This window comes from Heterocephalus glaber, unplaced genomic scaffold (genome assembly GCF_053883595.1).
Source record: "Heterocephalus glaber isolate CG9 unplaced genomic scaffold, H.glaber_assembly_v1.0 deba00000937, whole genome shotgun sequence".
Taxonomy (NCBI): Eukaryota; Metazoa; Chordata; class Mammalia; order Rodentia; family Bathyergidae; genus Heterocephalus; species Heterocephalus glaber.
The window spans coordinates 10,372,293-10,400,146 of NW_028258173.1; the positions used below are offsets into that span (position 1 = coordinate 10,372,293).

General features: G+C 35.2%; 1 long non-coding RNA gene and 1 pseudogene across 3 annotated transcripts in view; one reads left to right on the forward strand and one right to left on the reverse strand.

Moving 5' to 3' along the window:
- The window catches only part of LOC110345115 (uncharacterized), a 54,137-nt gene extending 33,199 nt beyond the window's left edge, over window positions 1-20,938 (forward strand). The window contains exon 4 of the long non-coding RNA XR_002388230.2: window positions 19,722-20,938. This is a non-coding gene — a long non-coding RNA (uncharacterized LOC110345115). The remainder of the gene's footprint in view (window positions 1-19,721) is intronic.
- Window positions 20,939-23,035: 2,097 nt separating this feature from the next.
- LOC147828771 (large ribosomal subunit protein eL21 pseudogene) overlaps window positions 23,036-27,854 on the reverse strand; it is a 62,952-nt pseudogene continuing 58,133 nt past the window's right edge. Inside the window, exon 4 of one of the 2 annotated variants that reach the window (XR_015450290.1) lies at window positions 23,036-27,119. The product of XR_015450290.1 is annotated as a large ribosomal subunit protein eL21 pseudogene, transcript variant X4 (transcript). The remainder of the gene's footprint in view (window positions 27,120-27,854) is intronic. The other variant, XR_015450288.1, reaches the window with a different exon arrangement.

The window sequence follows — 27,854 nt, forward strand, 5'->3', positions numbered from 1 at the left end:
AAAAGAGTCAGACAGTTGAGGAAATAGGGGAGATATACAGATATAACAGGAGTAAATATAGGTGATACAGAATTAGAAGATACAGATGTAGATATAAAGTTAGATGTAGGTTGTGTGTGAAGGAGCAGATGACAGTATCTGTGGATTGTGGTGAGAAAGTAGATGACATAAAAAGTGATAGTAATTTCAACCCAACAAGGATACTGGAAGAGATCTACAAAATTAAAAATTATATTAATATACTTTGCTCACCTTCCCAATTTGTTAGAGTTACACTTTCTTCATAAGCAAACAGATCTAAAAGTTATTATTGTTCTTCTGGATTGTGGCTTTGCTGAGTAAGTTTGAGATATGTCTCAGTGGTCACTGCATTTCTTGATTTCATTCTACATCAATATTTCCCAGAATGTCTTTTCCTCTAATATTTTCATGAATGAAATGAGCTTTAAATTTTACAGAACCTCTTGCCTCATATTTTCTTAAAAGTGTACCAACACTTTTATTTAGTTGAGGAAAATATTAAATGTTCCACAGAAAACTAAACAAAAAAGTAAACAAGTATCTAATTTATTATACTTTCCACAGAGCTGTTCTTTTCTTATATATCCATATCCTATTAGCTGGAAGATCATAACCTTTTGAATCTCCCTGCCTAGATTTGAATCTAGGATTCACCATTTACTAACCAAATGGCCAAGTGATGTTATTTCCATGTGCCTGTTTTTTCTCACATATAAAGGGAGATAATGGTAATTCCTATTTCACTGAAATTATTATCAAGACTGAATTAAGTGCTTGCCATCATCCCTGCCACATAATGAGGGCCACTTATGCATTTGCTAAATAAATTGTAGTGTCTTCCTGGACCCCTGTGCAAGAGAAAAGAGATCTGATAGTTCTGTCTGGATTCTTTGTTCTATATTATTTCCCATTGTTCATTTAGCTATTTTTCCTCTCTGTTTTACTTCTATTACTTTAGTTTAGAATCCATCATTTTTCATCAATTTCATCATTTTTCATCTATATTTCTTCTATCAGCATTAATACTTTAAGACTGTAGGACTACTTAATGCTATAAAAATGTCTAGCTCTAAATCCACCCACTGTCTTAGTTACTTTTCTCTCCTTGCTGAGACAAAATACCTGACTCCCAAAGTTAAACGGGGAAAGATATATTCATCTCAACATTTATAGAGATTTCACTTCATAGTTGGCTGGCTCCAAGGCTGAGTGGCTCATAGCAAAGGGGGATCACAGAGAAGAAACAGTTGGTGGCAGGCAGAAGACAGCAAAAGCAACCAAGGGACCTTAACAGCATCTTTCTGCCCCTTTTATCTTATCCAGACTACTAAGGGTGGGCAGCACTCACACCCTTAGTCCTAGTGCCCTTGAGCCTAGCCTTACACCATGAATCAATTCCAGTGTCACACACCTAGATCCACCCACCTCTGAGAAAGCCCCACCTATGACCAAATGAGGCTTTAGGGAGACATCTAGAAACAAGTCATAGCATCCACTCAGTTCTTTAGTAATCCTGCCAATGGTGTGTTCTTTCCATGAGAAGCGTCTCCCTAAATCTCCTCCACTAGTGACTTATATTACATTGATTGATTTCTCTTTACCTTTCCCATTCCATGTAGTAAAATGCTTTCAGTTTCTTCCATTAAGACTTTTAGACCAAAGGGATTGTCTTATGCTTACAACCTTATCAAAAACAGTTTACTTCTCAAGTGGATTAGATTTTATACCCCTTTTCTTATCTCCAAAGGAGCATCAGTATGGTTAGCAGATGAGACCAGGGTAACTGTGTGCATAGTTTTTCTCTAGGTCAGCTTCCTGGCACTATTCATTCTCCTTATTCTATGTATTAAGAATCCTAGGGTTCCTTTGGGAACAGTTTTGGAGAAAGATGTAGGAAATTTATGTTGGCTTCCAGTTCAGGCTGAGTTATGCAATCCAACTTTACTGGCAGTTAGAGCTTTATTTGATGTCCAAGTCTATTCTTAGTCTGATCAGAATTCAGGGAAGGCAGGAAGCAATATAATTAACTGGTTATCTCCAGAAAGCAAATATTGATGACATATCCCTAATAATTATAAAACTTTTAAAATTTGGTACTAGGGGTTGAACACAGGGCCTTCACACCTTAGCACTTGGGGCATGTGAAATATTCCATATCTGTTATTGTTCTTACTATTGTATGGAGAACTACCCCACATGTAGGGGTCCAAAAGAGCTAACAAGGAGGAATGAAGGTCATCTCCTCATAAGTTGAACTGTAGCATCAAATAACCAGGAGTCATGTGAATTTGGATCAAAAGAAGTATGTCAGGTTTCATCCAAACTAGTAACTTCAGTATAAAAATATCACACATGCCACTGGGTGGCTTCATCTTTCATTCTCCAGGAAGGCTGAAAAGCATAAACACAATCCCAAAACTACAGAATAACCAAGCATAATGATGCACACTTGTAATCTCCGCTATCTGAGAGACTAAGGCAGAAGGACCACAAATTGAAGACCTGTCTGGACAATTTTGTGAGACTCTGTCTCAAAGTAAAAAGGGACAGGGATGTAGCTCAGAACTCCCTGGGTTTAGTCCTCAGTACTACAAAGCAAACAAATAAACAAACAAAAAACTAGAGGGCAGATTGGATTACCATTCTATCTTAATCAATGGTTCTTACCAAGAGTTGATTTTGCCTCTTATTGGCCCCCCTCACCAACCAGAGAACGTTTAAAATGTTTGAACACACTTGTAGTTGTCACAACTTTGAAGATGCTCCTGGTATCTATTGGACAGTGGCCAAGAATGCTGCTAAACATCTTTCCTTACACATGCAATTTCCCGTGGCAAAGAACTACAGGGCCCAGAATGATGAGAGTCCTTCATTTGAGAGGCCCTGCTCTATACATGTGTGTCTCTCAAGTGCCAATAAATTGTCTCTGCGAAGTCAGGTTATAAATATTCTCCCATTGCCTGCTGTTCAATGCTTTTTCATGCCCACATTTTTTTTTTTTTTTTTTTTTTACTTTTTATATACTATGGGCACCAAATTAAATGTCTAAAATCTAGAATAACCATACTAAGATATTTATGACCTTCCAAATAGCTCTTCATTTTATTATTTTCTCAATATTGTTTTTCAAGTTTTCTGGTGATTTCAGGAGTAAGTTCATATCCTGTAGGCCCTGAGTGTGTATTTCAGATGAAAGAAACTGCATTTGTTTGTTCCCTGAAATTGCTTCATGACGAATGTTCTCAGATATTTGAGCCCAAAGTTGTAAACTAAGCATGCAAACTTTTAAAAGAATTGTGCATACAATCAAACATTTTTAAAAAATTGCCCGAGGGAGGTCTAATCTTGGCCCCCAATTTCATTCCCTGTCAGTTGTTGTAGAAGAGCCTTCCATAGAAAAGGTGAGACCATGTTCCTGAGAACATTTCCTTGGGAATACTGAAAGGGGTGTAAGGCAGGGAGGATCTCTGTTCTGCTTTTTCCCTCTTCTTTTTCTTCCAGAAAAGAAGGGAGACTAGAAAGCAATAAAGCAAAAGGCATTTCCTACAGGTAGCCTTAAATCATTCAACACGGCAGTCTTCGGGGAGCTACACAGTTCCTCTTTCCTTTCCAGAGTGAGCTTTCTGGCTAAATGCTTCTCATCCAGTGCTCAGTGTCTTCACCTCAATCTCCAAGGGTTTCTCCCAAGACTTTTGCTGGGATAACAGCATCCCCATTTCTGCAGAAATGGGTCTTGACCCATGCATCACATTCGAAGACTCTTTCAATTGCTCCCCAGTGGCGGAGGCCAAGGGCTATGTTTTGCTTGTGATAATGTGCTAATCTCCAAGACCCAACATAAATTCTCCTCTTGCATTGTCATTTGTCAAAGTCCCAATAAGGGGCAGGAAAAAAAGAAGAAGAAGATTCAGGGGGAGTGTGGAGGAAAGTAATGACAGAAAGCAAACTTACCCTTACTTTTGTTTTTCCTGTAGCAGAATTTCCCCCTCACTTCTACTTAATCTGTAAAACATCTGACCACGAGAGAAGGCACTGCAAATACAAATAAATAAATAACTCTCCATGCCTCTCCCCTGGTGATTTTTTTTGTGGACCAACATTTTAGGCAGATAGTTAAATATTAAAAGTAAGGAAGATAATTTTTTCAGAAGTCACAAATTGACGCTGGGAACTATGTGAATATATTTTCCACAATTTTATCATTTGCTCCAATTATTATATCAAGCTGAGAGCTATGTGGTTGCCTGAGTTGTCCTCTTGATCACCTTTTACAAACTTTTCTGGGTTTGCTACAACAAAAATATTTAGGATAGTGAGACTAAAGAAGGCAATGTTTCCTCTCATTAGTATGGACCAGGAGAAAAAGAACGAATGCTGAATTTCGTTGTTGCTGCTCAACAGCTTTATTGAGGTATAATTTATATACCGTACACATTACAATTCAGTGATTTTAGCCAATCCATATACTGTGCAGGCATCACTATAATTCAATCTTAGAACTTGTCTATCGTCCTCGTAGACACCTGGTCTGCTAGAAAGTCACTCACTCCTACCTACTCTCTGTAGATTTTTGCTTTTGGATATTTCATGGAAATGGAATCATAGCAGTGCTCTTTTGTGTCTGGCTTCTTTCACTTGCATAATAATTTTGAGGCTTGTCTCTTTTGTTGTAGACCTCAGTACTCCATTGTCTCTCTGATTACAGATAGTATTTCATTGCTTTGCTTCTCCATTCACTAAAAGATGGAGATTTGTGACTGAATTGTTTTATAAATGATGTAAAATGAGATAACTTGTCCAAGTAAAAACACATTTAAGCTAATGAGGCAAAAATTGTTCACTCAAGAAGCAAGTAACTCCTCAATCCAGTTCTTTGCCTATGGGTGGCGAGTTCTCTGAATATGCACTTCTTGGGGCCTGGGGATTTAGCTCAGTGGTTTCGCCGCCTGCTGTGCAAGTGCAAGGACCCGAGTTCAATCCGTGGTACAAAAAAAAAAAAAGAATATAAACTTCTGAGTACTGAGAGTTCAGTGCACAGTGAAAATGAAAGAGGCTCACTGTCTTAGCTCATGGCTACATGCAACAAATTTCACTGATATGACCAATGTCTGTTAGTCAAATTTTACATCCCCATTTTATCTTTCTCACTGTTCAACACTGTCCTGGAAATTCTAGGGATAATAAATATATATACAAAACAGCTCCTGTTCAGATTTGAAGCCAACCAAACGGAACCATAGAATTTGGGACTACAAAGGTAGATTTGCCAAGATGATCTCTGTCACTGTCTGACAGAATTTTTGCACAGAATGAAAAAGTTAAAAGAAATAACTTCTATGTAATTTGGTCCCTAATAGCTCTTTTAATCCTCACCAGTGTTCCATGAAACTTTTCTTTCAAAAATTATTTTTTATAGTACAGAAATTTACTCCAGCCTGGTTAAAAAATAATCTTTTTATCACTGGTTGATTTCAGTCATAACATACCATTGTAAAGCGCTACTTTGTTTGGTTAAGGAAACATGGGAAGCTGCTATTTAAATCTTTTCCTATGTCCTTTACATAAGCACTATTGTACGCATCATATTACCGCCCTGAAAACCCAGTTTGTAGAACATAATTTCATTTATACCATTAAATGAATGGTTTTGTAATTCACATTGGCAATACTGGAGCTTCCAGTAATGAACAAAAGGCAGCACAAAATTCTGAAGTTAGCTCAACCAAGCATCAACGGTCTCCCTAGCAGGAACCTTGTTTTGCTATCCAATATATGGCTGCTATGCACATAAATGTGGTATTTCATGTTGGTTAGTTGCTCTCAAGTGAGGAAACACATTTCAGTTTTTTAATGCATAACAACCACAGACGCTGCAGCATCAGAGCTGAACACAGGGTATCTTGAATCGTGGTGTGAAACTGAAGTCCTGCTCTCACAGCAGCCCATGCAGCGCTGGGCTGGCACTGCTCCCTCCTTTCGCCTCCCTTCTCAGTGGCCAATTTGCCAATTCAATTTTTACCTCAGGTAACAGTTCAAAAGAAAAGTCTAATCACTGTAATGGGATCAGTGACATGTTAGGGGGGAAAATAACAAAATTAAAGATTTTAACCTGCATAGGAAAACATGCCATGGGGTGTTTCCCTGTGAAATCTTGGATGCTATACAATGGATGGAGAGAAAACAATCGAGATAAAAACAACAACAACAACAACAAAAACAGGAGAGGGAAGGAAAGGGAAGGGAGAGAAGGAAAGTTTGCTTGAGTCATTTTCGGCCAAAATCTGCTTCTAACTAAAGGTTCGTGGAATCAGTTTAGAGTTTCATAATGCTGCGGACAATTAGTCACACTTGGTGTAAAATGCTTGAGCAGTAAAAGTTAGAAAGAATCTTTCCCTTTTTCACCCCTCAGCCTATCTCAAGGGTCAAGTACTCATACTGACAATGTTTGAAAAAAGATAACTGCCCTAATTTTTTATTGTTGCAATAAATAAATCACTTATTGTGTGGCAAAGAGTTTGAAGAGCTACAAAATTCCAGTGTTCAAGTCTGCAATTTGATTTTGAGGGCCATTTAAAAATTTTTTATTTATTTATTTGGTTTTTTGAGACAGGGTCTTGCTACATAGTCCAGCTGGGCCTTAAACTCACTATGCAGCCTTGCCTGCCCTCAAACTTGCAGGAATTATCCTGCCCCAGCCTCCCAAATCCTGGCATTATAGGTCTGTGCCACCACACCCGGCTTGAGGGCCATTTTGAAAACAGTTTTTCTTTTGCAAGGAAGACAGAGAAGAAATAGAAACAAAGAGAGATATGAAAAGAGGAGGAAGAGAGGAGGTGAAAAAGAAGAGAAAGGAAGAAAGAGGACAAGGTGGAGTGAAAAGAACACAAAGAAAAGGAGAGAGAGAAAATGAGAAAAAAATGAACAAAATGTAGAAAAGGAGACACCGCCAATACTGTTTATAGATTCATTGTTTCCCTTTCTTTTTTTTTAGTTTTTCTAATAGTATATGTTTGTGATACATAATCATTACAACGCTTATTATTGGCTTATTGCAATTATCATGTATATATTATATTTTACTCTATGGTATTATACATACATATACACACACACACACACGTACATCATCTTAATGATTTTTTCTTTCCCTTCCTTCCCTGTCTTTCCATCTTCCTCTATTCCCAGCTCTCCTTCCCATTTCCACAGTCTCTGATTACTGTGAGCTGAGAAATCCTTCTTCTCACCTCTATGTGGAATAGCGAATGGAGTACCTCCTGCCAAACAATTGGTAAATTGCAGAAGCAAAGCAATGCAACTGTTGAGTCAGTTTTAGGATCAAGTTGAGCTGTCAGGCCCTTTAGGAGCTAACCAGTTCTACTTGGGAGAAATCAATACTGTAGGTTTTAAGCCACTTTTATCCCAAAGGGAATTATGCTTTTGTGACTTTTTTCTTTCCTTTTATTTTCCATTTTAAGATACAGTTTTGTTGATGAATGAACAGGTCTTGACATGTTTCTGACAAGCAGTACGTGGTGGAAATGAAAAGAATTTTGCCCATTCTCATTAGAACTCCCGTAAACTACTTGTGTGGATCCGTCTGCTGCCATTGCTTCCTGGCTCATAAACTTTGCAGCAGACCTGGTGGCATATGCATGTATGCCGGCCTTAACTTTTTATCACCCAGAGTCCTACACATATGTTCCTTGGGTCTTTCTCCTCTGGTTTTCATTTTGACCTTTCTCCTAAGTGAGTTTGAACTTTAATTTCCTTAACTCCACCCTAGTACCATGCAATTAATCATATTTCTAATAAGGATTTTCTAAATTGATCCCTTCAGCTCAAATCGCTGCTGTGGGAAACTGTGTTTTATTCTTGACCTAAGAATTGCATCCGTGTGCAAAGATGTAGAAAAACGTCTTGCTGCTTCTTTAACATCAGCTGATATCCAATAAACCACCGAAAAGCCTTTTAACTCAGGGACCTGAAATAATCATCAATCTACCACGGATATTCAACCCTTGGTTTTAGTCTTTCTCTATACGATTAGTATGGAGACCTTTGGCCTTAGTAGCCCATCCATTCTGACTGCGTATTCCCCACTGAGGTCGAGCTTAATGAAGGATAGCTCTCCAAAGGTTCATAAGTTTGATTTGCATAGCCATTCAAAGTTTGTGTATCCATCAGAATTTCTCTGGCCCGGAAATCAGGTTAGAAATGCCATGAGACCATGTTCTCTTGGGACATTTCTCCAAATCAATCTCTCTCTCTCTCTCTCTCTCTCTCTCTCTCTCTCTCTCCAGCCCAGCTAGAAATAAATTACAAAAAATTTCCTTTACTTCTCCTTTTCTTGTTCAATTGTAGTTATCATTCTTGGTTGATGATTAGTAGACATTTAACTTAAAAGTGTTGGAAGTCACAAAATGCTATCACACACCCACACATTTGATGCAATTTTAGAAACATGTAATTTGAAATCTTATTGATGTAAATAAAATTAAAAGGGTTTCAAATACGGTAAAGTATTGGCTTAATTTTTTGAAATATAAACACAATAAATTCAGGTTATTAAGGCTTATTAAAGCAAGTCATGATTTTGCTAGGTATTCAATATCCTGGATAGGGTATTTTTCTCTGGCTCTTTTTTTCTGAGAAATTAAACCACAATTATTGTGCAGACAAATGAGGATAGATTTTTTTCAGATCATAGATATTCTGTATGAGTCCCCACAACTTATTATTTGGAACTGGGATAGGTCATTTGACTTATTTTATTGCTTTAGTTTCCTCCTAGCTTAACTGACAACATAAATGAGCTGATTTTTTTTTCAAAAAGCTAAGCAATTTTTAATTTTTCATATCAATGATCATTAAATAGGGAGTTTACTGTAATTCAGCAGGAACAAAAACTGAGCATTATTATGTTCGAGATAACAATAATTTTTAAAGAGCACTTGTTATTATGTTTTAATAATAATGCTAAAATATTGGTTCTGCTAAAATTAAAATAGACAAAATATTAACAAAGTAAATTTTATCAAAAAGCACTCTTTTAAATGTAAAGAAATCATTCAGTTTTCTGAAACAACAAACGAAAACACAAAACAAAATAAGAAACACAACTTGGAAACTCCTTCTCTGGATTGAGTGTGTAGCTCCCCAGCAAGTCACTTGCTTAAAAGCAAGAATAACTGGATTTGATCCCCAGAACTTCAGAACAAAAATAAACAAACAAACAAAACAAAACAAAAAACTCCTTCACGTTTTATTATCATTTTTCCCACTCTCATCAAATAATACCAGGACAGAATGATTTCCCAGTCAGCTTCTCTGCACATATTAAAACAAGGACCTGTCCTTTTGCATGATATGTGATTATTTTCTAAGGATTGCTCTAAATCTTAGCTTTCCCTCCTTGTTTAGAGCTCTAGATGAAAGAAAGGAAGTACACCGGATATTGCCCTGAGGATGTTCTTGTCTGGTTCCAGACAAAAAGCACATATTCTATTTATTTTCTTTACAGTAATTTGCTTAAACAAATTATATAAATGTACTGAATTACATGTTTATATACTAAATTAAATAATGATAATACTCAAATTTCTAGATAAGGTCCTAATTATAGCTTCTAAAATATACTTTAAAATAATTATTTTATCTATTTATAATTATTATCAAATTATGTGGCACATATTCTATCTCACAGAACAGAAAAAGTATAACTCAGGTATAGCTAAACAAAGAACACGACGGATCCTACCCAAAGAGTCCTTTTAAATTCATGGCACAGAAGCATTTTTACTGCCTTAGAGGATGTTGTACCTTAAACACACACAAACTGAAATGATGTTATGAACTATGGTTTATGTTTTAATTGTTGATAAGAAAATTCTTGGGTTGCAGGTGTAGCTCGGTGGTAGAGTGGTTGCCGAGCATATGTGAGGGCCTGGATCAGTTCCCAGCAACATGAGAAGAAAATTTTTATCTCTTTTTCAAGCTGTTTAAGTAATGTTTTACATTTATAGTCATTACAAGTTTAATGAACACTATTAATACAAAATAAGTAAACCATAGGGTGCTGAATTTTGAAAAAGAAACATTGAATTGAAGTAAGAAGTACTTGTATGAAACTTAGACACAGGGTACTGTTTGCATTAGTCTCTGAAATAATATATCTTGAAATAACCTATTGGCTTCAATCCACCAGTATTCCTTTAAATATAATGATGTCTCTTTCTGCTGCCCTTAAATGGGACAGCTTTAAGTTCCAATGTACTATTTCCTCAATTAAATGGCTTAATTTAGTGAAAGATTTCCTGAAAATTGGTTAATTTATAAGACAGATCAGTCCATGTGCTGTTGACTTATCATGTAAAGTTCAACTCATATTTAGGAGTGGTAATATATATATATATATATATTTTTTTTTTTTTTACAAAATTCACTGTTTTATTGATGTATTTTATTCTGCATGGATAAGTAAAATATGTAGCTTGCTATGAAAAAATTCTCCTTCATATTCATCTTGCTTTTTTTTTCAGCTTTACAGACACAAGCTTTACTCATAATACATGGTTGGTTGGCCAGTATTCCATGAGCAAATTGGCAATAAATATCTATTGCCTTTTTTTAATGCCTAAAACCCAGATGCTTGTTTGGTACGGGAGATAACTGAGCTGCCACCCATAGGGGGAACAAGAAGGACAGACATGCTTTCAACATTCTGGCTGTATTCTGATATACTGAGAACTGGCACTAGGAAAGAGTGAAGACAGAAAAATAGTTCCCCATGGAAGAAGTTAAGAATTTCTCTAATAACATAATGAGTGAGCAAAATGAGAACCACAGCTCTGCTACTGTTTAAAAGGCTGTCTATAACAATGTAAACATGTCAGAGAAACAAGCATTTACTTCCTCTATTATCCTACTGGGTGAAAGGCATAGTTTGGTACGGTGAACAGGACTCTTTCCAAATAGCTTTATTTTTTCCTTAAATTGCATATCTCTTCACCAATTAGTACCATGTACTATATTTCTTTCAGTAAATAAACTGAATCAAGAAATAAATGTTTAAATGCTTCTTGAGAAGGCCTTTTAGAAAGTTTCAATTCAAAGAAATAGAATATTTCCTTTCTTGGGGTGTTTTTTGAGAAGATACTGATAAACAATGCACATCATACATGTTGGAAGGAACTTTTTTTTAAAATCTCTGAGAGATGGTTACCCATATAAGCTTATAATTTCATTGAAACTGAGAAGCCATGCTACACCCATATGTTGTGTTCATTAATGGATGGTACTTAAATGTGGGAATTAATTAGATTAAATAGGGTAAACATTCATTAGAGTCCCAGTCCACTGCTAACAGGTTGAAAGGCTTTAGGTAAATTATTTAACTTGTTAAATTCTTGTTTTCAACAATCTAATAAAAAGGACAAATCTCTTTCACAGATGAGCTGAGGGGAACAGAAAACAACAAAGGGAAAGATATTTTGAAAAATTAAAGTGTCTATATCGACGAGTCTATTGCACAGTAAATTCTGTATCTACAAATTTAAAATATTAAAAGTGTTTACTTTCACCATCTTTATAAAGTGTAGAAAAGCTTTTCCCAACTGGGGTTAATGTCACAACTACCTCATGCAAGACATCTAAATTCACACTACAAATACATGATATATTGCAAAGCAATATTTAGCTTCAGTTTTAAGTGAAGAATATTAACATAAAGTCCATACATTTATCAAGCATTCATTCTAAGATTTCAATGTATATATTCATCTAATAATAAAAAATATGAAAAAATATAATCTATTTATCCTCCTGGCAAAATCCAGCCCACTCAATGATTATTGTAGGTGTGGATAAAATATAGATATATTTGCAATTGGAATGAAACCAACACTGACCATATCTGAACATGGACTTGCCAGCCTTGTGAACGTTAACGTCATAATAGTCTGGATCATGCAGTCACCGTTGTTGGAATAACATTCATCTGCTGTCAACACTCCTGTGTTAAAACAAATTAGCTACATGATTAATGAATATCCAAATCAGCATGTGGATTCTCTGTGCTGATATCTTTCCTAGTATGAAATCCATGGGCCTCCAAGTCAGTGAGATAATTGCTGGCTCAAAATGAAGCCCCAGTGGATTTCGGAAGCACACAGAAAAATGTTCCTGGCCATGAACTGCTGGAGAGAGTATGTCCCCCATTCTAAAACAGATGGAAGAACGAGGTGAGGGGTGTTGTTCTTTTTCCTGTGATTTGTTATCAGAACAAAACGGAAGGAAGCTAATTCATTTAAAAATGATCAGGTTTAATCCAGAAAAAGAAGTCTGAAGAGCAAAGAAATGTAATCGTATAGCCTTATTTTCACACAGATCATAGTTGATCTTTTCCCTTCCACTCACCAAAATGCATTGTTTCACATCTTATTTACCACCATTAAGCACTAAGAAGAATGATATAAAGATGTAAATAAAATTAACTTGAAAATAAACCTCACGAGATGTTTATTAAGCTACAAAACCAAATATATGTATGTATATATAGCACACACATTGAAAGTTGCATTATATATGTGTAATTGTTTTATAAACAAAATTTTTACATGCACATAAACATCTATAAATATATACAACTTATTTTATGTATTATATGATTATATATATGTTTGTATATGCATAAAATTTGAAAAGCATTATCCATTACCACAGTTCATATCACAAAATTATAAAGATATTTATAGCAACTAATTTTGCTTTACACTGATTCTCAGAAGTGTATTTAATAGAAGAAATAAAATGCCCCATTAAGATATTTCTACCAAAGTTAATTCTAAGAGCAAAGGCAGGAAACAAGCCAGCATTCCACCTTGAAGAGAAAAGTTTAATAAGTTATGTTGGACCAATATGATAAATGAACCAGGGCTGGGGATTTAGCTCAGTGGCAGCATGCCTGCCTTGCAAGCGCAAGGTCTTGAGTTTGATCCCCGGTACCAAAAACAAAAACAAAACAATATGATAAATGTACCATTTTATAGTAAAATCTTAAAAGTATGAATTATGAAAATTTTAAAGAGATATGTAAAATTATCACAATATAATATACACCAAAGAACGTAAAAAAAACTTTGAATCTCAACCATGTAAAATGGGCATATGTATTTAGAATAAAATTATGTGTAAATTTAGTTATATAAAGTAATTTGTTTCCTTTCATGATTTATTTTAAGTAAATTATTTACTGTAATTGCAGTATGTTCTGTAGTATAGTGTGAGGAATGTCTAATCTTATTACCAGAAAGGTTTTTACCAAGTGACTCTGTATTTTTTAACGAATTATTGTGATTTTCCATTGAATATCATGCCATGATTAGTGTATATTAAACAATTTTATGCAATGTATACATTGCCTACCTTAATAAATTGCACATATTAATTCTGGTACTAATAGGACACTATTTGAAACTTTACATTTATGATATATTATTATTTAGATATTTACCTTTATTATATTTATGTAGCAAACTTCGTTTATAATATATACTATTTTTTTTAACATTTTTCACTATTATGCTTCTTTTCCAAATCATCTGAAGGTTCAGACAGATTTAAATTCACTTTGGCAACTTAAAAAATTTAGAATCATTTTAATAGATATTTTACTAAGTTTACAGGTAATTTGAGAGTATTTCATTTCTTTTATATTGTGTTTTTTTAACTTGAAAAACAAAATTATCTTGTAATTCAATATATTTTCTACCTTTCATTGATACTTTAATGTTTTATTTATGTTATTTCTGTAATTTTCTTAGGTTTACTCCTGAATAGTATGAATTTGACTGATGTAAATCTATATTTTTATATTTATATTTGCTGATAATTTTTAAAACTTCTTGAGTTTTGAATTAATAAATTATGACTATCAATTTTTTAACTCTATTACTATTCTTAGGATTTGAAATTGATTCAATTTTCCTTCAATAGATAATTACAGAAACTTCAGATTTTTGAAATCTGAACATAAAACAAAACTTTTATTAAAATATTACTGCATTTTTATTCTAGGTCTTATTGCATAGATTAAAATTTGTGTTCACTATAGTTCTATTTTAATTTTTAAATTTTTGAAATAATTAAACACAAAACTTGCAAAAATTAGTTCCACAAAGTTCTCATTATCCTTCACTTAATTTCCTCCAATAATATTATCTTACATGAGCACAGTAAAATGATCAAGACCTGAAAATTAAATACAAGAATACTACGTAAACTACAGACTTTTTACAAATGTGCAGTCTTCCCAGTAATGTCCTTTTTCTGGTCGTGAGCCAACTCATGACCACTCATTGCATTTAATCCTATTTCATTCTGTCTGGAATGGGTCCTCAGTCTTTCTTTTGCCTTTCATAACTTTGACACTTTTAAAGAGCGGTAAAATGTTCCTCTTTGATTTTTGTTTACTTTTTGCACAGAATGATCCCATTTGGACTTGTGTGATACTTTCTGATAAGTAAAATGAAATTATGCATTTTGGACAAGAAAAGCACTAAAACAATGTCCAATCTTCCTTATTGTAGCATATCAGAAAGTGTACATTTCCTTTTCTTTTTCTTTTGGTACCAGGGATCAAACTCAGGACCTTGTGCTTGCAAAGCAGGGGGCTGAAACACTGAGCTAAATCCCCAGCCCACTCATTTCTTGGTATAATAGATAATGTGAAATAGGAAGGAAAGGTCCAAAGGGGAAGGAGAAGTGGAAGGGGTAGGGGGAAAAGAAAGAAGGGAAAGGGATAAATATAGGAAAAGGAAAAAAATGGAAAGAAAGTCTTTTTAAATGGGAGGGGTGGAGGGTTTGAAAGGAGGGCAGGGGAATGGGGAAAAAATAAGAACCAAGATACTCATGTAAAGGTACAAATTCCCAATGATGAGTGTCATCATATTGTATACCTAAAATGTACCAATAAACATAATGAATAAAAAAAAAAGAAAGCATGTGATGTCTACACATCTAATACTGGCAATGGTAATTTGATTACTTGGTGAAGGTTATCCATTAGCTTCCTCCACTGTAGTTACTATATTTCCTTTTATAATTATGGAGAAATAATTCCAGACTATGCAAATGTCCTATTTGTCATTATATTTTTATCTACTATTTTTAGCATGTGTTGACGATACTCAATTTCAATAATTGTTAACGTGTGCTTGACAAGTGGTGTTTATTTATTTCCAATATTTCTTCTATATATTAGTCTGATATCTACATTTATCATAAACATTTTCTTATCCATTGTTTACACGTATTCAATTATGTATGTGAGTTTGGACTCATCATCTTTGTGCAGTAAAGCACAGAATGAACATTCAAGTCCATTATTTTTACTTCCTTTTTCTAAGTTATACAGAAGAATGATTAGCTGTGTTTTTGTGCAAGCAGTTGTGAATGTGTAGATATATGATAAATGATAGATAGATAGGCAGACAGACATACATTAAGTACAGTCTCACAGCCAAGACATACCCTATTAAATCCATAGTTATATCAATATTATATAACATTGCTATGGCTTATTAAGCATCCCATATTACTAGTTCCAATGAATTATTCCTACTCAACCTAAAAAAGAGGAAATAAAGGATAAATTCATGCTTTTATTACTTAAAGGTTATCTCTTATTGAAACCTGGAAAACTTAAAAGATAAAGACAAGGTATGATCAAAAACTCTAAGGAATGGTGGACATTTGGTAAATGCGGTAGATAAGGACATACTTTCATTCCTACAAGCTGGGTTTTCAGACGGATGCCACTCAGCAGCAGTATTCACTGTATTTTGGATCGCATCTGATAACAACATTTATGAAAGAGTACTTCCAGAACTGCTTCAGAATGTGGCAAGAACAATGGTATAACTGTGTTTGAAGTAAGGAGGAATATTGTAAGGAGTATTAATGGTAATATGTCTTTCACTGTAAGAAATTTTTATGAATTTAAACATCACTTTTTTTTTTTTTCTTTTTTTGGTGCTGGGGATCGAACTCGGGTCCTTGCGCTTGCGCAGCAGGCGGCGAAATCACTGAGCTAAATCCCTGGCCCCAAACATCATGTATTTTGATCACACTTCTTACATACATATTTTTTCATTCCTGAGATAACTTCCTGTTTGTTTGTAATCAACACCTACTCATGTGGTAAATGAAATCTTTTTTTGGTACCAGGGATCGAACTTGGGACCTGGGGTTTGCGAGGCAGGTGGCAGAACCACTGAGCTAAATCCCCAGCGCCATCTTAACTATCACTCTTGATAATAACACTCTAGTGTCCATCCGATGGCAGTGATGACCAGGCTGAAATCTCCATGGTGCCATGGATGACGTCATATAAGAAAGACAAATGTATTTTCCCTGCTAAAGAAATACCCTAAATGTTTAGCCCCTTTTTGCCACAGTATGTCTCCACTAATAGAAAATATGCATACATCTGGGTGTTCTTTTGCACTTTCTTATTTATTGTATTTCACTTTTTTAAACATCTACCTTTTAGCACTTCCTAGATCGTATACCTGAACGAAGTCAGTGTAAAATCCAACCACAAGGCACTGGCATCTATAATCCAAATATACCTCTAAAGGTTTCTTGTTTGCTTTTCTATCTGTGCAAATGTATTCTATAGACTCTGTGGTATTTAAGCATATGTATGTGAAATAAATACCTCAATGTCTTTTACAAAAACATTCCGCAGAATGCACTGAGCTGTATACTTGAGGCAATCCATTAACTTTAATTCTTTGCCTGGTCCATGCACACATATTGCAAATAAAGTTACATTCTTAAGCCACGTTATAAAATTCACATTAAGGAGCATCTTAGATCAGGCATGATGTTAAGAATCAGCTCTCACTATTAGGTGAATTGTGTGAAGTAAGTCCACACTCAGCACACTCAGAATCTTCTCTCAAGGTCAAGAACTTGAGAGAGTGTTTGGAAAAAAGAAATATGCATTTTTAATAAGACCACCAAATGTGCATACTGTGCTCCATACAGCACAGTATGAGTATTTGAGTGATAATAGCTACATGTTCATATCCTAGAAAGAAAATAAGATGTTAGACCATTTATTTAAACAGTTAATGTAATATGATCAATATAGTATATCTTTTGCTTAGGAAAGAGAAGCTCCTATTAGTATTCTTTCAAGCACAAGGTATAAAAAATAGTCTCCCTAAGATGCTATCATTAAAAATCATATTTAGTGACTTGCATTGGATTTAAAGTGCTTTTTTCTTCTTTCTCATGCTTCCCTTTTAAGTAAGGAAATAGATTTGCCATTTTCAGTGGGAAGTAACTTAATACTAGTCAAAGCTAACACACTTTTTGTAAAATGTAAGTCCGTTCATTTTGAATGACTATATAAAGAACTTTTTGGGCCTTTTAACCCATTGTCTTCTGCTGTAACAATATTCTTACACTTCAAGTTCATTAAAATATTAAATGACTTCACTAAATTTTAAGCTAAGTTTTTTTTAACTGCTAATTTTGATAGATGCACACATACACTTTAAGCACACATACATGCACATGTGCACGCACGTGCACGCGCACGCACACACACACACTCATGCTAAAGCTACTACACCTGAGACACAGCTATCATTTGACATTCTTCCCCTGGAAAACACTTGAGTATTCAAGTGGGTTCCTGAGGCTTTCCATTTCCCACTTCCAACTCCTCACTTCCACCTTGTTTGGGATTTATGGATACTGTATAAGTTTTAGGGGAGTCATGCTTGTGTTCAAGACTTGACATTATTTTGCTAGCACTCTTATTCAGTTAACAAAGAGACAGTTATTCTCAGCAATATTTACTAGCCTCTCAATTTGAAACCTGTAAAATGTTCTTAAAGCTCAAACTTGCTTCCTTTAAAATACTATTTTCTCATTTTAATTCAGTTAAGTTCTAAATATGTATCCTCTCAAGATTAACATATTTATCAAAAATCTATTATGATTCTTCCTTTCTTTTTATATGGTCTGTTTTCCAAAAGGTTACTTATATCTTTACACGTATATCCTTAGGAATTAGTGCTTTTGGGTATATTTTAATTTTTAAAAAATTAATTAATCACCATTTTAAACTAAGAAAAGCTAAAATTGCCAAAAGGAAAGGATGATTCAAAAGGTTGTCAGATTTCTAAGTGTTTCAACTAAATATAAACATTAGGAGATATTAGATATTTGCAAAATATTGCTGGATTTTGATACAGAGTATTTGGTCAAAGTGTCTGATTATATAGATTATAATTTGGAGAAATTTCAAATTTAATCATAAATTACTCAATATGATAAACATCCAAAAATAAATTTTATCTTAGTTATGTGACTCCTTCATAACTTTGGACACAGCAGCTTATCTCAGTAATCTAGAAACATTCTCTTACTAAATTTGAGAAGAGAACGAGATAAATTACTTACTTGCTATCATAATTATGATATCATAGTTTACTTTAGCCTGGGCATATACACTGCTATAAATCCTACTAACCCAAATCCATAGTGAAAGAGTTAATGCTGAAATAATCTGGTTAATTGCCTGGATTTGGAAATGTGTTTGGTCATAATAATATAGTAGATACCCAGATTTTATGAGTTACATGGACACACAGGTGTGACCTCATTTCATTTTAAAGCAAATGCTATTCAATCCTAATATTGTTAGGGACAAATATCCCACCGAAAAGGAGAACTTGAATTAAATGACAAAATGGCTTTTTTGACTTGTCCTTTTCCTATGTGCACCCCAAAACCCCAGTGTCCCTTCTTGCTCTGTTGCTTGGCAGTTGACTAATCCTTTTTCGGCCTATAAATCCTTACAGGTGTATGCTAACTCTCGCATGGTCAATATTTTTATGAGTAGAGATGAGTTCCTATGCATTTACCCACATTGTGACTGTTTCAGTGAGAAATTTCTTCAGGATATGTACCAGGTTTTTAAAGCTCACTAGATTATTATCATTATCCTAGTGATGAATGAGGAGTCTAAGTCTCAGAAAGAGAAGGAAGCTGAGTGACGGCCACAGGCACACAAGGACAGAGCCAGAATTTGACTTTTAAACTTTGTACATCACTATGCTACCTTTAAAGACAGAATCTGCTGGTCCTTTTTTTCTCAATACACAGTGAATAACAATTACAATTTTCTGTTGAAATTATCAGAATAACTACAACTTAGGGACACACACACACACACACACATGCACACACTGATTTGAATAATAGTCTTTCAAGCTACCCAGAAACGCAATATCATAAATAAAAGAAACTTAGCAAAAGCATGTTACACTATTTCTACAATAAACTTTTTTTTTTTTTTGGTACCGGGGATCAAACTCGGGTCGTTCCACTTGCGAGGCAGGAGGTGGAACCACTGAGCTAAATCCCCGGTCACTATAATAATTTTTTTTGAAATCAAAAATGTTTCATCAGATTCTGTTTGGGTGGGTTGAATAGCACTGGAAAAATATTTTTAAGTGGCGTTAACTTGTTGAGAATGTATGTTTTAAAGATAGACAATTTAGGAACTACTAGTAAAGCAGTTTGGCACGACGCAAGCAATTGAGAAGCAGGTTGCAATATTGAGGGAGAAATGAAACCCATTCTCTGTCTTTATTTTAATTTGTTTTCATCTTCATTACAAGACACGGAATCACAGCTCTGTGAGGGCCAGAGCTATGGAAATCGGAGGAAATTGGACTTCACCGTGTTGGTGGCACACCCTGCCACCCTTGCCAGGAAAGGAAACGGGAAAAGGAATCTGAGAAACCTCAGGACAATTACAGTTCATTTCCATACCCTGACTGACAATGTACTACCTCCTGCTACGGACCGACGTAAGCCTCTTGTCACACCAAGCTCTTAGGCAAATGGAATGGGACCAGATGCAAGCGATTTAATAAGAACTTTGCATAAGTAATTATTTAGTTATTGATTGTTGCTTGGAGCTGTATCATTCTGAATGGTTCAAAAGCTTGCATCCTAAACTAAGGTAAGTAAAGAGAAGTTGGATGCTCAAGGTAGTAAAAAGAGGCTGAATTTTTTTTTTGGCATTTATTGAGTTAATTGTTTTTCTTTTTCCTTAACATACACTGAGTAGTTATATAATATAAAAAGCTCCTTTTCATATCCCTCAATGTGTACTCGGACTCCACATATAGAATACCCCCTCCCCTCCAAAAAAAATTCAGTCGGTGCCAAAATCTACATTTTCATTTGGCGAACTAGTTAAATCTATTCATAATCTGGTGCCTGAATCAAATTTCAGAGCCGACTAGACTGCCTTGGCTCCTGGTTTTTGTTTCTCGACCTGTCTCCGACTGAATTTAGCTATGATGTTACATCTTTAGCTGTAGAATTTCTAATAAGAGTGGCCTGTTTTCCTTTGCCGCTGAGGGGCTCCTACACAAGACTCAGCATTTCCAAGCAGGGGCCCTTTGGAGCCACTGTGGAGCATTCTCTGGAAAGAAACTCCTTGTTTCTTTAACTTTTTTCCTCTTTTTTTTTCTCTAAATGTTCACTTTAATGGCTCTCACACTACATAAAACTCATGTATTCTGCAGTGAATAAATTTTGCAGACAATGTTGTCAAGAATCAGGAGAGAAAGCACGGAGATCTCAGGATTTAGTTGTAAAGACGTGAAGGATTTTTCTATTTGTGAGATGGCAAGCATGTGTGAAGACCGAGCAGGAGCGGACTATGAGGCTCTGAAAGCTAGAAGGAATATTCGGGAATATTCAGAAGAAAGATTGTTGTTAAGACTATTGATAAACGAAAAGGTCTCCAACACAATATGGGAACATTGTTAATACGTTTATGTAAAAAAAAAAATCTAAGTAAATATGGCAGTTTAAAAAATGAAGTAACATTATCTTTGTTTATAAAATCTCCAGTGACTTAACTGTAACTATGTGTATGCACATTACTTTCTAATGTTTTGTGGTTGTTTTGTGTTCAGTGGACTAAGGAAAAGGAAGAAACGCACAAGATCAAAGCACCCTAGGAAAGATTCAGTTTCCTGCATTGGTTACCTGGTATAATTATTTAACTGCTTCTGTTCCAGTTTCTTCTACAGTCCACAGAGATAATAAGAACAACTTGTCTATGAGGTGTTCATGAAGATTTGGCTACTGTATATACATACTTATATTGTACGTGGTACCTAGTCAATAATTACAATTCTTTTCTTTCTTTCTTTCTTTCTTTCTTTCTTTCTTTCTTTCTTTCTTTCTTTCTTTCTTTCTTTCTTTCTTTCTTTCTTTCTTTTTTTGGTACCAGGAATCTAACTCGGGACCTTGAGCTTGCGAGGCAGGTGGTGGAACCACTGAGCTAAATCCCTGGCCCAATTACAATACTTTTTATGAACTCTATAGGATTAGAGTACCTAATATTTCTCACACTGAGGGTTTTAGAGATTTTCTGAATATATTTGGTAAAGACTTTTTGCTTTTTGAATGGATAAAAAAAAGCCATGTATTGTTATTTCTTGATATTATTATTTCCAGCTGCTTTGAAATTTGCTTGGCAATAATACTTGGAAAGAAAGAAGGAAAGAAGGAAGGAAGGAAAGAAGGGCTAGAGATAGAAAGAAAGAACAAAAGAGAAAGGAAGAGAAAACACAGGGAGGGAAAGGAAGAGGCAGAAATAAAGATAAAGAAGGAAGGCCGACAGGAAGGAAGGAAGGACTGGGCGTGTATATTATTGGTAGAGCATTTGTCTAACTTTCAAGATCTCCTGAGTTCATCTACAGCACTGCAAAAGACAAGAAATAACAACCAAAAGTAATTATATTTAATGGCATAAATCTTAAGCAGTTAAATCTTAAAGATAAGCAAGGAGTACTCAGTATGACATTTAGTATTATTTTGGTATTAGTGTATGTGATGGCTAATTTCACGTGTCAAAATCACTGGTATGGGATATTCAAATTAAACAGTATTTTTTTTTTTTTTGTACCAGGAAACAAACTCAGGTCCTTGTGGTTCCAAGACAGGTGCAGTGCCACTGAGCTAAATCCCCATCCCTTTAAACACTATTTCTAGATGTGTTTGTGAGAATGTTTAATGGATCAGATTAGCATTGGAATTAGTAAAGTATATCACCCTCCTCAATGTGGCTGGCCAGGAGGGAGGAATACATCCCTTTACATGCTTCATTTTTTCTAAATCACTGCTTGAGCTGAGACATCTTATTTCATCTTCTCTTGCCCACTAAATAGGATCACACCATCAGGAGCTGCTTTTGAACTAGGATTGAATTAGATCATTAGATTTCCTGGGTCTCCAATTTGCAAATGGCAAATTGTGGTACATCTCTGCCTCCATAATTATATGACTCAATCCCTCATAATAAAGTAATATATGTAGATTTACATAATATACATAGATTTATAAATTTATATACTTATGTTTCTTTGTGTGTGAATTATATGTGTCACAGTGTGTTTTTCTTTGGATAATCCTGACTATTACAGTATGTTTAAAAATCCTTTTAAGTCCTCTTTTATGGCAAACTTTATACCTTCTGAAGGATGATAGCCTGTGAGAATCTTCAACTCTACTCCCATATTGACTGTTTGATTCTTCACACTATGGAAAGCTGAAAAAAACCCCAATTTTCCCTTAATAACCACAACAAAGCACCCCCAAACCTACCAAGAAATAGCATTCATATGTGAATACTAATTTTTCTCCAATTTCTCTACAAATATCAGAGAAAATGCATTAGCACCACCAAAAATAGAAATAGTAAACGTTTTCAGCAAGAACAAGAGTCCACTGAGGAATGCTGGAGGTGGAAGAAGTACCAGAAACAGTGAACAGAAATTAGAGAAAGTGTAGGTTCCCACCGAGATTAAGTTCTCTGCTGTGTTAATAACTTTTACATAATACATTTTTTCAATTTTTCTTTTTTATTATTTATTGTTTTAAAAGAAACCAGTTACTCATAGTGCACCTTTTCTTTCCCATTTTCTCCCCTGTTTGGAGTACTGAGGCTTGAACCCAGGTAAACTACATCCTCAGCCATTTTTTGAACTTTTAAATTTTGAGACAGAGTCTCACTAAATTGTTCAGTTTACCAATCTGGGCTAGAATTTATGATCCTCCTGGCTCAGCTTCTCATTAGAGTGCTGACATTAGAGGTGTGTGTCCCCACCCCCAGTTTATTCTTTCCCAGTTTTACGATTCAGCGTTGTTAAGCTCCTCATGCCATTCCCTACATGTATTCCTCTTTGTTACATATTTTTCCCTCTGAAAGTGCAAGTGCATTGGTGTGAATCCTTTGTCTAAGCCAAAGCCTAAGGGTTGTAGTAGTAAAAGGTCATGAACGACTCTCTCAGCCAATAGAATTTAAGCCAATTCTCTATTAAGTAGGGATCCTTCCTGGCTTTTCTATTCTCGACCACATTTTTGCTTTCCTTTTTTTTTTTTTTGTAATTTCCTTCCGAACATCCATTTTGAAAATCTTTTAGACTTTGTCTTTATTTTATTTTCATCACTCTGATGAACAATACCAATTTCTTTTATTAGATGAAAAGGGAGAGGGCTTTTGTCTTTTTGATCATAATTATTTCTTCTGTTCCCATTGCCTAGCAAATTGCACATTGTAGGTACTCCATAAATTTTTATTAAATGGATTTACTAAATGGGTTGCATGAAAAATAATTTTCAACAGCTCATTAATTAATTCAGGCTTAATACTTGTTAGGCAATATTATTCAGGCCAGCAGTATTATTGAGACATCACATAATGACAGTTATTTACTGTAGGTATTTCAGTTGGACAGTAGGGATTTTATGATGAAAGACAAAGAAGCAAACAATAAAAACACATTAAAAAACAATGATAAACCAATTATGCCTTTTCCAATCAAATGTTATGGTCTCTTCTCAAGTACCTTTTATTTTAATAAAAATTATTTCAAAAATATCAATGTAACTATAAAGATGACTTAGATGGCTTGAGGTGCAGGTTGCATAATACTTCCATTTACCTATTTATGACTAACATTCAGGGACATCGGAGAAATTATCCACATGCAATAAAGCATTGTTACACTGTTTTCTTAAATTTACTTATCCAGACTTCTGCTGATTTCATCTAGGTTTTAAGGAAATTCAATAGAACTAGTACAATACAGGCTAATGAAAGGGAGAGAATATCTACTCATATCTATTGTTATTTTTAAAGTAAATTTTCAGTTCCTTTCTTGGTAAATATAATGGAGAGCCAAGGGATTACCATGCCTTTCATGGTCCAAGGCCAACATCACCCTTGATGAAGCATTTTTTCATTTCCTTGACTCTTTTCTCTATTCATCTAGCACTCTACTCCTATCTCCTATTGGTCATTATTCAAGTGATAATACAACTATTTGTGTAGAAGATCACCATGTAAATTCTATGAGAGCAGGGGTTGTTCACATTCATGTTCTAAACAAGATACTTAGAAAAGCACTAAATAAATCTCTTTTGCAAAAATGCAGCTAGGGAAATCATGCCCCAAATAAGATTTACATATATTGAAGTGACTTGAGAGTTGCAACAGGCATACCTTTCTCCTTCTGTTACTAGGAAAATCCCTGTACCTCACAGAAAGCAGCAAACACATTGTGTTTTGACATGTTCCCACATGCCCACATAAACCTCATTTAGGTTTTAAGGTTTATGTGTCTGTGGGTGGCCCTTGTCATATCTAACCCACTACCAATGAGTCCGTGCCATGGTCAATGTGGTTGCCATGGTCCCAGGATCAAGCTCACTTGGCACTCAAGTCTTTTTCTCCAAGGGATCCGCTTTCTTTCCTACCAAGAGTCAGGGATCTGAATGCAGTCCTGGAAACATGTGTTTACAGAGTTTAAACCTAAATTCTCCCAGTTGTTCATGTCAGTCCCAAAGACTCTTCTGAGGAAATTCTGAGGAGATGTCTACTACATTACCCCACAAGCAAAGCTGTCTTGGTCCTTTGTCCTCATTCTAGATGACAAGAACGGCCCCAAATCCAAACCCAATTTTACTAATTTAGGCACATTTAACCTGGAGTGAAAGCCAAGTGGCTGGGTTGGTTGGGATCATCGATCCTGCCAAGTTTGGGTGGGTTTGTACAAGCTCGGTGTTTAGTGCCAGCCCTGATCAGTACAAGCTGGCACAGAAAATTAAACTACCACTCCTTTAATGAATTTAATTCCCTTATTTTGACAAAGTCCCCATTTCCAGTGATTCACACTTTAGATTTTAGACACTTCTCCTATAGGTGTTTGCCAAAGGCCTTTACTGGCAGTCAAGCACTAGATTAGTTAAGAATAAGCACAAGAAACTCCAAAATCACCTTTGTGTTCTGTGAGCCAGAGTTGGACCTCAATTATCCAAGGTCAAAAACCCTTTAGGGGACCTTTGGATACTTGGTCCATATCTTCTGACTCTTCATGGTTTCATTGCATTTTGCACGATTGAGGGACTGTGAAAAGTATCAGATCTGGAGAGATACAAGCACACTAAACATTGACTAACCACTAAATACCATCATTAGAATTTGCCTTGAAAGAGAAAGAAACAGAAACCAAAATTCACCAGAATATAAAAGAGGTACATTTGTGCTCAATTTTTTGTATATAATCGAAAAAAGATTTGAAGGTTGTTGTTTGAAAGCTGGTAGAAATAATGGATATTATTGCATTATCTCCTCGAGTTTTAGCCAAAGAGATAATATTGGGAGTTATGCTTTCAATACTAAATGTCCTCCCAAGTACCACATACTGTGCTGTACTAAAGATCTGGTCACCAGCTGGTGGCGCTATGGGGAGCTAGTGGAAGCTGTAGGAGGTGGGGCCTAGCCAAAGAAAGCAGCGGTGGAGGAACCCCTTCTTTCTTTTCCTGCTTCTAGCGAGCAGCTGTGCCCCACCCTGTGCTCCCTCCATGAAGTTCTGCCTTGCCATGGTCCCCAAAACAACAGAACCAGAAGGTGTGGACTGAAATTCTAAAAACATGAGTCAAAATAAACTTTTCTTTCTGATAATGTTGCCTATTTTGTGGAATTTTGTTGGAGACAGAAGGTTAAATAACTGAATGGATGATATACTTTCTGTGTACCTACCAACAGAGCATTGAGTGTTTTAAAAGTAATTTCTAAATGAATCCTTAACACGTGTACAAATTCAAACGAGTATTAAGTGTTAGAACTGGGACTGAGATCCACATTTATCTTATTCCACATCCCATGCCATTAAATATTGGTCCTGGGGTCAGCAAATTTTAATGTGAAAGGTTATAGCAAGTCATTTAGATTTTGTAGCTCAAGTAGTCTGGCAAACATACAATTTGTTGTATCACATGAAAGCAGTCATAAGCAATATGCAAGTAAATCACCATGGAAGTTCCAATAAAACTTTGTTTGTACATACAAGTAGTAAGCCAGAGTTGACCTCTGAGTTGAGTCACAGTTTGCTGACCCTTATTCTATTCTGTATTATAAACTATATTTTAAAAAAAAATTTAATGAGTGAAAAAACCTTTTCATTCTTTCAACAATTTCTAGTGTCCTGGATACTAGAACACTGCATCTTACCAGAGTCTCTTTGTTCTTTCTTTTTATCCATTCAAGAAATATTTACTGAGTATTAATGAAGAATATGTATCAATCCCTAAATTTTTCCCTTCCCTCTCATTTTATGGTCTTCCTTAATTATTTCATTCATCTTTTCTATTTCAAGAGTGTCTCAATTTCTATTATTTGCCCAACACTCCAAAATTTTCAGGTTATGAAAAAAACCATTCTTTTCTTCTTTCTAGAAAAATTCACTTGGAGGTCATGACATTAAGTGACCTTTTTTAATATAAAGCACATTGTCTCTTAGGTTTCTGCTTCATTTGTATATAATCAGCAGTTTGGGAATCTGTAGTGAATTTTCCAGGAGGCAACTCTGATGAAAATGTCAACTTCCTAAACAAAGACAGTTGTCAGAATGTTCTCTCAGAAATCCAGATTATTCACTGTTTTCATCGTATCAGTTTCCAGCTCTTCAACAGTAAGGGGGCATTGCCACCTGGTGGAAAAAAATATTGAGGGGGTTAGATGGTCACCTGGGAAAAACATGGATAAGCATCTTTGCCTAGATCAGAGAATTTTCCCTTGGGAACGTCATTTTGGTGGCTAATGAAACTAAAACCGCCCCCTCCCCCAGTGTTCAGAACCTAAAACAATGAAGTGCAAAACATTCTTAACAACTGCATTTAAATAGATATAGGCAGACTGTTTTAGACTCTACTGATTTCAAATGCTGTATGTTACTTCTCGTTATTTAAAACTTCCCTGGAGTCATTTATTTTATTTATAGAATTTTCCAGCCTTTTTCTATAATTTTAGGTTACTTCCTCTGCGCGGACTTTTTTTGTTCACAGTTTTGATGGTGCTCGTGTCTTCTGTTTACATCTACTTAACTTTAACTTAGTTTGTCTTGGAGCTACGTTGTATGTTTATGTTCTTTATTGGTGGCCTATATCTGCTGCCCCTAAATTTCGCCTACCTATGAACTCTCAAGCACTCTGAGATCTCTTTCACGAATCATTTTCCTAAGTCTGCTCTCAAAAGTGTGAAGTATGACTTATTCAAGTCCTTATGCTCTTTGATCTCTTTCTGATCTCACCTTCATCCTTGAAATTCGTCCTTGAACTCCACCTGTGCCCTTCCTTAATTCTATTCTTATTGCCCTCACAGTTCCTTCAGTCTGTATAGAACACTGTATTTTTTCTTTGCTGAAATTCTTATCTTTGAATATCAA